General features: G+C 43.7%; 1 protein-coding gene across 1 annotated transcript in view; it reads left to right on the top strand.

Annotated features, from left to right (window-relative positions):
- Positions 1 to 12,128, top strand: part of LOC113957338 (autism susceptibility gene 2 protein-like) — a 400,579-nt gene that overhangs the window by 383,894 nt on the left and 4,557 nt on the right. The window lies entirely within an intron of this gene.

The following is a 12,128-nucleotide window of genomic DNA, read 5'->3' as shown; positions in this document are numbered from 1 at the left end:
TGGAAGTTGCTATAAAAACACACTGGCTAATTTCATAAACCACATCTCCCCTCCCGGGCAGATCAACATCTCCATTTGCAGAGTGCACAGACCTTGTGCTGCTGCTCTCTTCAGTCAGTGTCTTGGCTGCACGTGTCTGAAGGAAGGAGCATGCTTGCTTTATCTGCCTGTTCCCAAATACTCACCATCCAGACTATAAAGCAGTGTGGAACAGCCATCTCTTGTGTCTCCAGTTCTCTTTGTCAGGACGTTTCTCTTTACTATTGCCTTTTCAACTTGAGATCACTGAAATGCCTTTTGCTCAGTTATGTTTAGTACAACCTATTTATATTTCTGTAGCATTGCAAACACTGACTGTTTCATTATGTGAGTGCTGTGCATCTCCTCAGCCAGAGCAAGATGTTCCTCTGAAGAACTTGGCAATCTCACAGGCACAGCCAGGGAAAGGAGCGTGGCTGTTGTACCTGCACAGAGGCACCATGGGGGTAGAGACACTTGACACGACAACTCAGTGTGCATAAAGAACACAACACAGGGCATTTAAAACATTTTCAGTCCTGTGAAAGCAAACAAACCAAAGACTCAGACCTTACACTTTGATTTAGAAGGTCTGAGTACCAAACTCATTAAATCTCTACCTGTGCCAAAAGCTGTGGAAGGGATCTTCTAAAAGCACCTTTCTTCCTGATTTGTTATACTGTGTCACTGCTTGGATGGTGCCTTGCTCTTGAAGGGCTGTGTGGGGTGGTAGCCACTCACTGCTGGGGTGGGCGTGTAGGGGGGGACAGTGCTTCCCTCAGGTCTCACTCATGGAAGCCTCGTGGTTGGGGGTAGGATTAGTAAGAAGGGGTGTTGCTGCAGGGGGATGGATGGGTGGATGGATGGATGGATGGGTGGATTTAGGCATGCTTGAGCTCTGACTACCAGACTGTAGGATTCATGAGCACTTCAAATTCTATTATCACTGATGGGGGTTTAATTATTAATTTAGTCTTTAATCGAAACTAATTAAAAATAATTTTGAAGAGTAGGGAGCTGTTCATTAGGACATTCAGAAGGCAATGACTACATAAACTGGGCCATGGGACATCATCTAAGCCCAGATGTTTGCTTTACTGGTACTGAAGAAGCCAGTTCCAAGCTGCACATCTGCTTTACAGCACTGCTGTTCAGGGGCTCTGGACTCCAGTGATTGCTGCTGGAGAAAAGCCCTCGAGCCTCCTAGGTCAGTTCTAATCTGCCTGGATGTTCCTGACCAGTTTTGGCAGCCCTGACTTACCTATTTCATCTTTTTGTATCACAGGGCAGAGCTGGAAAGGCACCACAGCCATCTCTGCCTACAGAGAGAGTTTGGTTTGGGGGATGTTGTGTGTCCCGTAGGAAGTTACAAAGTCACACCAGAAGAAACGAGATATTGGTTAAATTAATTCGCCTTTTTTTTTTGCTTTCTCAAAATGAAATCTGACAGGTTTTAGCTTGTTTCCAAACAGAGCTGCCACACGGTGAGGTTTTAGTGTTGGCTGGCCCAGCTCACGTTGTGGTGTGTGTTGGAGCTGCATATTCCAATTAACTTTTTATGATCCTGCGCAAGGGGGAGATAAACTAATGTGAACCAAATGTGTGGTTTGCACCGTGATACCTGCTGCTCCTCTCAGGGAATCTAGATAACAGTGCTTTTGGCTCCAGAGAAGGGAGAGAGTAATTGCAAATCAGGGCTATAGAGGAGAAACATTGAATTGGATAGTTTAAGACAGTTTCCAATCTAAAAGAAATGCAGAGCAGAAACATGACCCCAAAAAGTCCTGTAAGGTTTCTGAAACGTGTTCAGAAAATTTATTAAAACCATACAGCTGGTTGTTTGAACAAACCGAGTCTTTCCCCCAGAGCTTTCTGCATCCCCAGTTTCATGCCTCAGACTTCAGCACGTGCCTGGAGCCCATCTGGGTGTACAGAGCTGCTTTGTGTGAGGCTGCAGCAGGTGGACACACACTCTCCAGAAAGGACTGGGCAGTCTGATGTGGGCTGGGGTATGAAATGGAGCATCCCAATATGGCTGGTGGTTGAATTCTCTGTGACAGGCCTTTAATGTGCTGAAAATACCACCTGTATCCTTTGGGTTGTGTTGATTGCTTCTGAACATAAATGAATACTGAGTGAAACGATTGTTTTCTACTTATTAAAAAGCACAAGGAGAAAAATGTAACATCAGGCTGGCATGGTTACTAGTGGGGTTTCACAGGGCTCCATGCTCGGCCTAGTGCTCTTCAACATCTTCCTTAACGACCTGGACAGGGACTCAAAGGATTACTGAGTTTGCTGATAACACTGAATTGGGAGGAGCTGTTGATTGATTCCCTGGAGGGCAGAGAGGCCCTGCAGAGAGACCTCAACAAACCAGGGAGATGAGCCATCACCAAGTGTGTGAGTTTAACAAGGGCAGGGGGCAGATTCTGTACCTGGTTCGGGGCAGCTCTGGCTGTGTTATGGACTGGGAATGAGGGGCTGGAAAGCAGTGCCAGGAAAGGGCCCTGGGGGTCCTGGTGGGTACCAGCTGGCCCTGAGTCAGCAGTGCCCTGGCAGCCAGGAGGGCCAACCCTGTCCTGGGGGCATCAGGGAGGGGATTGTCCCACTCTGCTCTGTCCTGGGGCGGCCTCACCTCAACATTGGGGCAGTTTGGGGGGACACAATGTAGGGAAGGGATTGAGCCATTAGAGAGTGTCCAAAGGAGGCCACGAGGATGGGGAAGGGCCTTGATTTGAAGCTGTGTGAGGACACTGAGGGCACTTGGTGTGTTCAGCTGGAGCAGAGGAGACTGAGGGGAGACCTCATTAGGGTCTGCAACATCCTCCTGAGGGGCAGCAGAGGGGCAGGTACTGAGCTCTTCACTGTCATGACCAGTGACAGGACCTGAGGGAATGTCCTGGAGCTGTGTCAGGGCAGGATCAGGTTGGATCTCAGCAAAAGGATCTCAGCAAAAGGTTCTTCCCCCAGAGGCTGGTTGGGCACTGCCCAGGCTCCCCAGGACAGTGGGCACAGCCCCAAGGCTGCCAGAGCTCAGGGAGGGTTTGGGCAACACTCTTAGGGACATAGTGGGATTGTTGGGGTGTCCTTTGCAGGGCTAAGGGTTGGACTGGATGATCCTTTTGGGTCCCTTCCAACTCAGCATATTCTGTGATTCTGTGTTGGTGTTTCCTACTTGGCACCTTGTTCCTGCTCTCACTAACCTGTCTGCTCTTCCTTGTATCATCTTATTTTACTAGTCAAAGATACAGTAATGAATGATGATTGGTCTAAAATCATTTAGCAGAAGGGCTGGGTAATGCACCGGGATTTCCCTTGAGTGAAGAAGCAGGTTTGAAAGAGTGGCATGAGATGAAATAGGAAGCAAATTACTTTCTGCTTTCTTAAGGATGCTGTGAAAACCAATATTAAAATGCCTTTTTATTCTCAGTCCCTACCCCCCACCTTGTGACAGCTGTTCTTAACTCTTCTAAAAAGTCATAACCATCCCCTTTATGATCTATTCCTTTTTATAACATTTATGTTGCAGGGAAAGTTGTCTAGTTGTTTTAGTGATGCCTGGCTTCTCCTCCTGGCTCTGCTATTGTCTTTGGCCCTGATTCAGCAAAGCACTTAAGCACATGATTATCTTTACTTTTATGGGATGGTACATGTGTTTACAGCTAAGCATGTGCTTAAGTGCTTTGCTGAATCAGAGATTTTGTCTGTAACCTTGGATTTATGTCTCAACCTACTCACAAGTAAAATGAGCTTAATGGTTACCTCCAGTGATACTATGAGATGCAAGTAAAACACAGAATAGCTTGAGTTTCTTTCACAAACAGCAAAACCCAAATGCCCAATGCATTATGTATTGCTTTGTTGCAGTGTAAACAAGTCTGGAGTAGGTCTCTCTATCTGGAGCCATCTAGACATTTCTGACATTATCAGTAATCCATTATACTTATTGTTCCCTATAGGTTTGTTGTTCTTGTCTTCACTGTTTTTGTCAAAACAATGCTCCCTTGCCTTTGGTTGTGTCTTCAGACACGTAGGTATGGATATTTATAACTCTGCTTTCAAAGTCCAGCCCTGGAATTACAACTCTTCTTAAATAAATTAGGGTTGTGCATCTAAATCCCATTGGCAGCTTTGAAAAAATCACCCTCTGGATTTATAATAATCTGCTGGGATTGGATTGTGGTGCTTTGACTGATATGTCAGAAGTGACTTCGAAATCCTCACCAAAAAAACCAACAACCCATTTTTTTTCTTTGGTTGATTTCCAGCCTGTTTAGGAGGTGCCTGAGGACTGTTTGTGCCACAAGAACAAACAAAGCAATATTCTGCTGTCAGTAGCATTTCCCTTTGCTTTGGAGGACGGCACATTCTTTGCCTTATTGTACCTTTTTTCCCACTTAGGCATAATAACAGAAATGCCATATTGCATTTTACATCATACCTGTGTACAACAGGGTGACCCACTGCTTCACTAATCACACTGAACAGAGAAACCACAGAGGTTTTACTTATATATCACATCAGCACTCCCAGACCTCACTGTGGGGCTGTGTCATTCTGAATGTGGCACACAAAATACCAGGTCTTTTTTATCACATCCTTAAAGCCCTATGTACAACAGAAGGTTGTATTAGACTTTATTATTATTTTCTACTCCGTGTTCTTAGACAGGCTTTGCTGCCAACACAGGAAACTTTTAGTGTTTTGCAATCCTTTTCAAAACTTGTTAAAATCCGAGTTCCCTTTGAGGAAGGGTATAAATCTACATTCTTTTCCAAAGCCTTAGATTAAAATTTTGGGTCTTGTTCCACATCCAGTCTGTAAAGTTGAAAATCTTTAGAGGAACTCAAGTTTCACATTACTGCTTCTTGGAGAAAGAGTAATTTTTAGCATTGAGCTTGTGATCCTCAAACACAGCCATTTGCATTTGGGCTTTGCAAATGTTTAGGGCTTTATATATTAGGGTTTTATATATTTCTTTCTGGATGAAAAGTAATTAATTAAATTCTCTCTCTTGACTGGAACATAGGTGAAGTGTAATGACAGTTTGGAATATTCCCTAGAGAAAATAAACTTTGTACCGATTCACAGTCTTACCAAGTAGGTAAGACATCATTATCATACAGAGAGAATTGTTTGGGAATTTGTTTTTCCAAACAAAATAACAGTGCTGAGAAATCATTTAAACAATGGCAAATCTTTTAAGAGAAACAGGTATTCTGTGGAAAACTGTGGAACTTTTGCATGTTTCAAAAAGTATAATTTTAAATACTGACATTTTACACATTGCAAAAGAGCTTCTGGGGGAAAGTTAGTGTTTCAGGGAAGTTTGGCACTAATACAGGCACAAGGACTCTTGTTACACTGGAATACCCAGGCTCAGCACTTCAATTTGCCTTGGGGACTTAAACCCTCACTTCAATAAAGTTAAATTATTGTACAATAACTAGAGATAAAAAATGAGTATGCTTAATGCAGAGCTGCAAGACTCTGTTGTCTATCAAGAGAACCAAAATTAATTGAACAGCACTCTAAAAATAAACCCCCCAGATCCATTGTTTGGATTTTGATAAACACGGAAACCGGGAAAAGGTGTTGAGGTGTTTGGCATCAGTGCCAGGCAGGTCTGAGTCCCCAGTTCATTCTCCACGTGGATTTCTCATGTTTTCTAAGCATCATAACACTTAAAACGGGACTCAGGGTGGCCAAATTCACCCCTCAGAGTGTGTGATTTCCTACCTGGTCATCTGGTCTTTGTGCCACAGCCAGAGCAGCAAATGCTGGCTGAGTTTCACCCTTGGGGTATTAAGCTGATTTGCTGGTTACTCTGTGTGGATTTGTACACTGAATCTCAAAGCTTCAAGTTGAGAGAAGACCAAGTGAGTTGGGGTATTAGAAAGCACTCGAGAAAAAAGTTGCATGTGTCATATCCACGTGAGATATGGATTTATCTTGTGTAATTGATGTAATAAAAGAAAAAAGAAACTTTTTTTTTTGCCTCTCCTATTAAACTGCAATTTCTAAAAGCTAGCTCAGTATAGTCTTTGTAATTGGTTATGGGGCTTATGAAAAACTTCGTGTTAACAGAATAGTACCAAAGTGTCAGGAATTTTTAATCTTCTCTGCAGTAATTACCCAGAATTTCGGTTACTCACAGGTAGAGATCAGCACAAACTGTCTTCTGCAAGTGGCATCTGTCAGGTGCTGGATTGCACTGGATTTTCTGATGGCTTTTGCTTCTTTGGTTTGGTTATTAACAGTTAGCTCCTGGGTCCTGGCTGAGTTCCACGTGGATTTCCCAGAACTTCCAGTATGGTCTTCAGCTGCTACCTGTAATGTGGGTACCCCTCTGTCAAGCACTTGGGAGTCCCATTTCCTTCTTGCTGCAAGTGTAGGTGATTCCTGATCTGTGACATGCCAGTGGAAAATGGGCAGAGTTGTTTTCAGATTAGGGCTTGGTTGTAAAAAGACTTTTAGGAAGTTAAGCTGAGAAGTGTTATTTAAAGTGGGCTGGCAAAACCACATTAAGCTCTTTGGTGAATTCTTACTTAAATTCAGAATAGTGTTAATTCAGTTGTGGTAACATCCTAAATCACTTGCACATTAGTCAGATATTCTCTTGCAGTGGAGTCGAGATCATTTAAGAAATTACCTATTCCCAGCTGGCATGAAGCTCCCAGCCATGACACCATTCCAAGTTGTTTCAGGTTCAAGAGCAAACCATTTCTACCTCATTTTCATGTCTTTTCTCTCCCCATGTTCATGCTTCCAGTGATGCTGCAGTCCAAGAACCTGCAGAAACAGGGGGCAGTGATTTCCTAATTTGTCTACACTTTTTACTTTTGGACAGGCCCTGGAAGAGCTGCCTCATCTGCCCCTCCCTTTCTTGGCCCTATTGTTGAATTGCAAGACCTGACAGCACAAGGGTTTCCAGCCCCTTCCCCTGGGGAGTGAGACAAGGTCCCTTAGGCTGCAGTGAAGCTGATTAACACTGACCTCTCTCATTTCCCCCTGGAACAGTGGAAGCAGTTGCATCAAATTGGTCACTGCACTTCAGCTACAGGAGTGAGTAACTCCTTCTGCTTGAAGCACACCCCAGGAAACCTCTAGCTGGGGGAAGGCTGCTGTCCTCACCACTGGTGTCTGCACAGAGGTTTCACTGTTCAATTAATACACTTTACAAGTTTATTCAGATTAAATTCCACATTTGTAAGTGTGAAAAGCAAGCCCTTAATGACATCTGGCTGTGTAATTCAGGGACTATTTTCTGAAAGCCAGTGCTTAGGTAATTGATATGGTTGCACTTTCACTCATCAGTAAGCATTCAGCTACAAGGACCAAGCTAGAATACATCTCTCTGTCCTTTCTAAAATAGAAGAGAATTTTACACCTTTTTGACTGCCATTCAGCTGTGTGTTATAGCCTTCTGGTGATGCCATCTAGAACTAATTTTAATCTTACCAAGCCTGCCAGAAGATGAGTATTTTTGACATAGGATTTCCAAGGAGCCTAAAGGAATTAAGTTCTTTTTAAAGACCTGTTTTCTTCTTATGTACACCTGTCTACTTTGAGGATGTTTTTATTTTAAGTACCTCAATTAGTTTATCAAATGCAGGCCAGTTGCTCTTACTTTGTAGAAGTATCACAGTCTATTCAAAGCTTTATAACTTTAGGTGAGAGAGCTGTTACAGTGAAGAAGTAGGAGTATTAAGAGCTGTCACAGCCAGGTAGCCAGGCCTAAGTGTCAGACTGTAGTGGAGGGTGACAGAGTCGGTGCAGGAGCTTAAGAGAAGCATAAAACAAAAGTGCCATTAAACTTACTCCAGTAGTTTTTCACTATTTACCTTCATGTTTATTATTTCATATGACTTCACCCTGCCATTCCTTAGAGAATATTATTAAATATAATGAATTCAGTTAGTTACAGGCCCCATATCCAGGCTTAGCCTTAGAAGCTCCAGCTTCCCTTTGATCTTCAACATACCAAAATGTGTGATTATGCTATAAAAAGATAATAGAGGGAACATCAAAGGAAAGTTGAAAAATGCCAATGTGGCTTAGTAACATAACAGCTTAAGAATAGCAGCATAACATGGAGACAACCCTAGTTATGTCTTAATGCATTTTAATATGTGCTCTGCAAAAACACTGCAACACTGGTGTCTGCAAAGTAGGAAAGCTCTCCCTTCCCCAGGAAATCTTTTCAAATAGAGGATATATTTGCAAGTTACATATTACAGTCATGATAAGTTGGGTGGAAGAAATTCTGTTCATGTAGGTGATCACTCCAGAGACTTTGCTGCTTCATCCCTGAGCTCCTGTCATTCTACCTACGGAGTTAGTCAGGGCTTTAACCTTTGAAGACAACAATAACTGTCTCCCATGGGAACATCAAAGCCAGTGTTGGCCATAGAGGTGATTTAGGTGTACTTACTGTACCTCAAGCTAAATGTCAAATGTGATTAAACCTCATTATCCTGTCATGCTTTAAGTAACAAAGTACGGGAACTTAAGAGTGACTGCAAGCCCTGGTTTGAGGGGTTTTCGATCTGTGTGTTGTGCTGTCACACTTGGACAGCACAACCCCTTTTCCCCAGGTCAATGGGCCATATCTGGGAGAGGTGGGATGCAGCAGAGGGTTGTATTGGGTTCTCTCCAGAAGAAGCTTCCTACAAAAGAAAACCAAAAAACACAAAAAACCCAAACCGTGTGTACCCCTCAGCACATCCACAACACTCTTGCTGCTTACAGTAGTATCCATCTTTCATCCAAGGGTTTTACCTGCACTGTACAGGTTATTCAGAGAAACCCAGTGGTGGGTGGCCCTCAGCATTAGCCCCATGTTAAAACTGCAAAATCTGAAAGACAAAAGGCTAAAAGTGATGTTACCAGGGCCTGGCAGGAAGAGAAAAGCACTAACCACTTCTAAAGGGCCACTGAGAGTGCCAAGGATTTGTTTGTTCCAAAATCCTTGTTGATCACACAGTTGTTTACATGTGGAGCCTTGAGCATCCCCAGTGTATCCCATGTGTCTTGCAGAGACTTTCTGATGGGATTAGTGATACAGAGCATCTCAGTTTTAAGGAAAAGGCCCAAAATACCAAATTTAAGACTGAGGGTTTCTGGTTTGTGACAAAGGCTGAGCGTCTAAAAATTAGGATTGTTGGCAGCTTTTGAAAATGCCAATGTTTACTTATGTGGCTACACCTAGAAATTAAAGAATTCTGCAGGTTTTACCAGGCTGAGGTAACTGGAAGATTCAACTTCCAGTGAAGTGTTTCCTGTCATTATGGCTGGTGTTCAGAAATTCAGTCTGTGGAGCTGACATGTTTAACTCCTGCGATGGCATTAAGCAAATATTTTTTCAAGTTGGGCACAATGATGCCAGGTTTATGTGTGCAGAAGGTAAAACCTTAATAACCAAGGTCTTTCACCTTGGGCACAGGGTATTTTTTTGGAGTAAAGCTCTGTTGGCTTTAAACTGAAAGAGAGTAGGTTTAGATGAGATATTAGGAACAATTTATTGGCTGTGAGGGTGGTGAGGCCCTGGCACAGGTGAAGCTGTCAATGCCCCGTCCCTGGAAGTGTCCAAGGCCAGGTTGGACGGGGCTTGGAGCAACCTGGGCTAGTGGAAGGTGTCCCTGCCCATGGCAGGGGGTGGAATGAGATGGTCTTTAAGGTCCCTTCCAACCCAAACCATTCATCGATTCTGTGATTCTATTAATATTCACTGGTTGTTCCTGTGATTCTGCATTGGATATTGTTAAGAGCTAAGCATTCATATTTTTGTTATAAGGGTGGGAGGCCTGTTCCTCTTTTCTAACAGTGACCTGAAAGTCTTTTGAGGATGATGGAAAGTTGTCCCACACAGACATATAGGAAAACTAAAAATCAACCAAAAAACTGAGTTGTCTAAAGTTGTTTTGCTTTGGTTTGGTTTTGAATGCTTTTTAGCCACAAAATCTTTCCAAACAACCAAAATAGACTGAATGGGTCCAGCAAATTTTCTGCTGAGGTCTTTCACTTTAATCAGCAGGAAGGGGATAGGACACATCCAACCTACTTGCCCTTCAGCCCCTTCTCCCCCTTTTCTGCTGCCTCCAGCAGTAGGAGATGGGCCCAATTTCCTGCCTCTTTATCCTCACTTGTAATTCTTCAAGACCTGTAGAAACATAAGGCCCCACTGTATCCAGTGCTATTTGGGAAAGATAATTACTGTACCCAGACAGCTTACAGGCTCTGTAAGATGCGATATTCCATTCATTTATTACAGAGAGACACCCACTAGTGAAGGTGTCTGGAGTACTGAGAGCTGTGATACGCCTGTTACCTCCAACTCAGCACCATCCCTCAGCTGAATTTTGTCTTTCACTGAGGGGAAAAACATAGGAAACGGCTGTTCTAGGTTGAATTAATGCAATAGTGGTTTATTTTCCTTTATTGCTTCAGTTTGAGTTCTTTCATTTTGAGGCCCTTGCTTATTTGCTCAGATTTTGCGCAGACAGCTCTCACATGATACAGTCCTGATGATTTTAAGTATTTTGCCTGTATTTTAAATAGGAAATGGAAGTGTTTCACTTCCTCTTCACAACAGATAATCAAGCTAGAAATTTTAGTAGATAATCAGACGAGTAGTGAGCCAGGATGGGTCTCTGCTTGCCATAAAAAACCTGTGATTTTTCACTTCTCTGTGTTTATTTATTGTTATGAAAAATAATTATGTAAAAATACCTTAAGCCATCACTGTAGTTAAAGCCTGACCATATGAATATTCCTTATTTTCTTTTAAAATGCCTGATATTGTCTTCCAGTGCTGCGGTGTAGCTGCTGTCAGGCAGTGGTGAGAGGGATCCTCAGGGGCACTGGACTTTCTGTCTCTGCTTTCTGTGGGATCAGGGCGCTGCCTCGACGTGTCCTCCTGGCACAGTGACCCTGAAAACTGCAGGGCAGAGGAGGAGAAGGCTGTTGCTATTGCCTTTCATTTCCCCTCAGACCTCCAGTTTTCAGAGAGATTCCTACTTGGGAGCTGATTTTGCAAAATCAAAGCCCTTCCAAAGAGGGCTGGCTGTGCCCTTGTAGCCTTTTGTGCCCTACAGCTCTTGCACCCCCTCTGAGGCAGCCTTGAGATGCTCTTAGTTGTTGTTTTCACATACAATCAATGCAGTTTTAGTCTGCTGCTTTCAGGACTTGTAGAAACAGAAAATAATTCAGGTTGAAGGGACCTCAGGCAGTCTCCAGCCTGACCCCCTGCCCAGGCAGGGCTGGCTCTGAGATCAGACCAGGCTTCTTGGGGCTTCATCCTCTCAGGGCTCAAAAGCCATTGCTCCCCTGGGTGTCCCAGGCCAGGACCCCATTCTCCCCTCTGCAGCCAGCACAAGGCTGGACTGTGTCAGTTCAGCTGCCATCCCCCCAGGGGCTCTGGCACCAGCCTTTGGCATGGCAAGGGTCATTCCTTCTCTGGGAAGGCTTGTGAAGATCTTCGCCCTCACTTCATCATTTTACATTCCAGATAACTTCAGAATTGTTGGTTTGTGGGGTTTTTGTTGTTTTTTTTTTTTTGGGGGGGGGAGAAAGTTTATGTTTTCCTTTCTGTGGATGAATGTAAGAGATCTCCCCCTGCACCCTGCCCCAGGGTGAGGTAACACCTGCCTTCAGTGCCAAATGAGAGAGGCAGCTCAGCTCCAGCCCTGCCTGGGCTCCTCAGCGAGCAGGACTCTGTCCCCAACAGCTGTGCAGGACCTTTTAAATATGACAATAATACTCCCCTCAAAATCCTCATACTTTTGAACCTCAACACTTCCAGTCATCAGCAGTTTTAGTGTTTTGAGTCATGTAATCCCTTGGTGATGCTCTGTGGAGAACAGGTACTGTATAACTGGACTTTGGCTGTCTCAGAGTCACTGAAAGATTGATGGTATAGAACCCAAAAGTGATGGGATTTAGGAGAAAAGGGACGCAGAAGATCATGTTTTCGTGAACAATTCACAGAATTATCTTTTCTGAAATTGCAGTTCTCTTTCTGTTGCTGGAGACCTGGCCTGTTGCACATGCACAAACAATAGGTTGAGAAGGGAAGGGAAGGTTTGGGAAGGGAAGGTTTGGGAAGG

Source organism: Corapipo altera, unplaced genomic scaffold, assembly GCF_003945725.1.
Source record: "Corapipo altera isolate COAL_440 unplaced genomic scaffold, ASM394572v1 105, whole genome shotgun sequence".
NCBI lineage: Eukaryota > Metazoa > Chordata > Aves > Passeriformes > Pipridae > Corapipo > Corapipo altera.
Note: the sequence above shows the minus strand (reverse complement) of the source record. Positions and strands in the feature narration are given on the sequence as shown.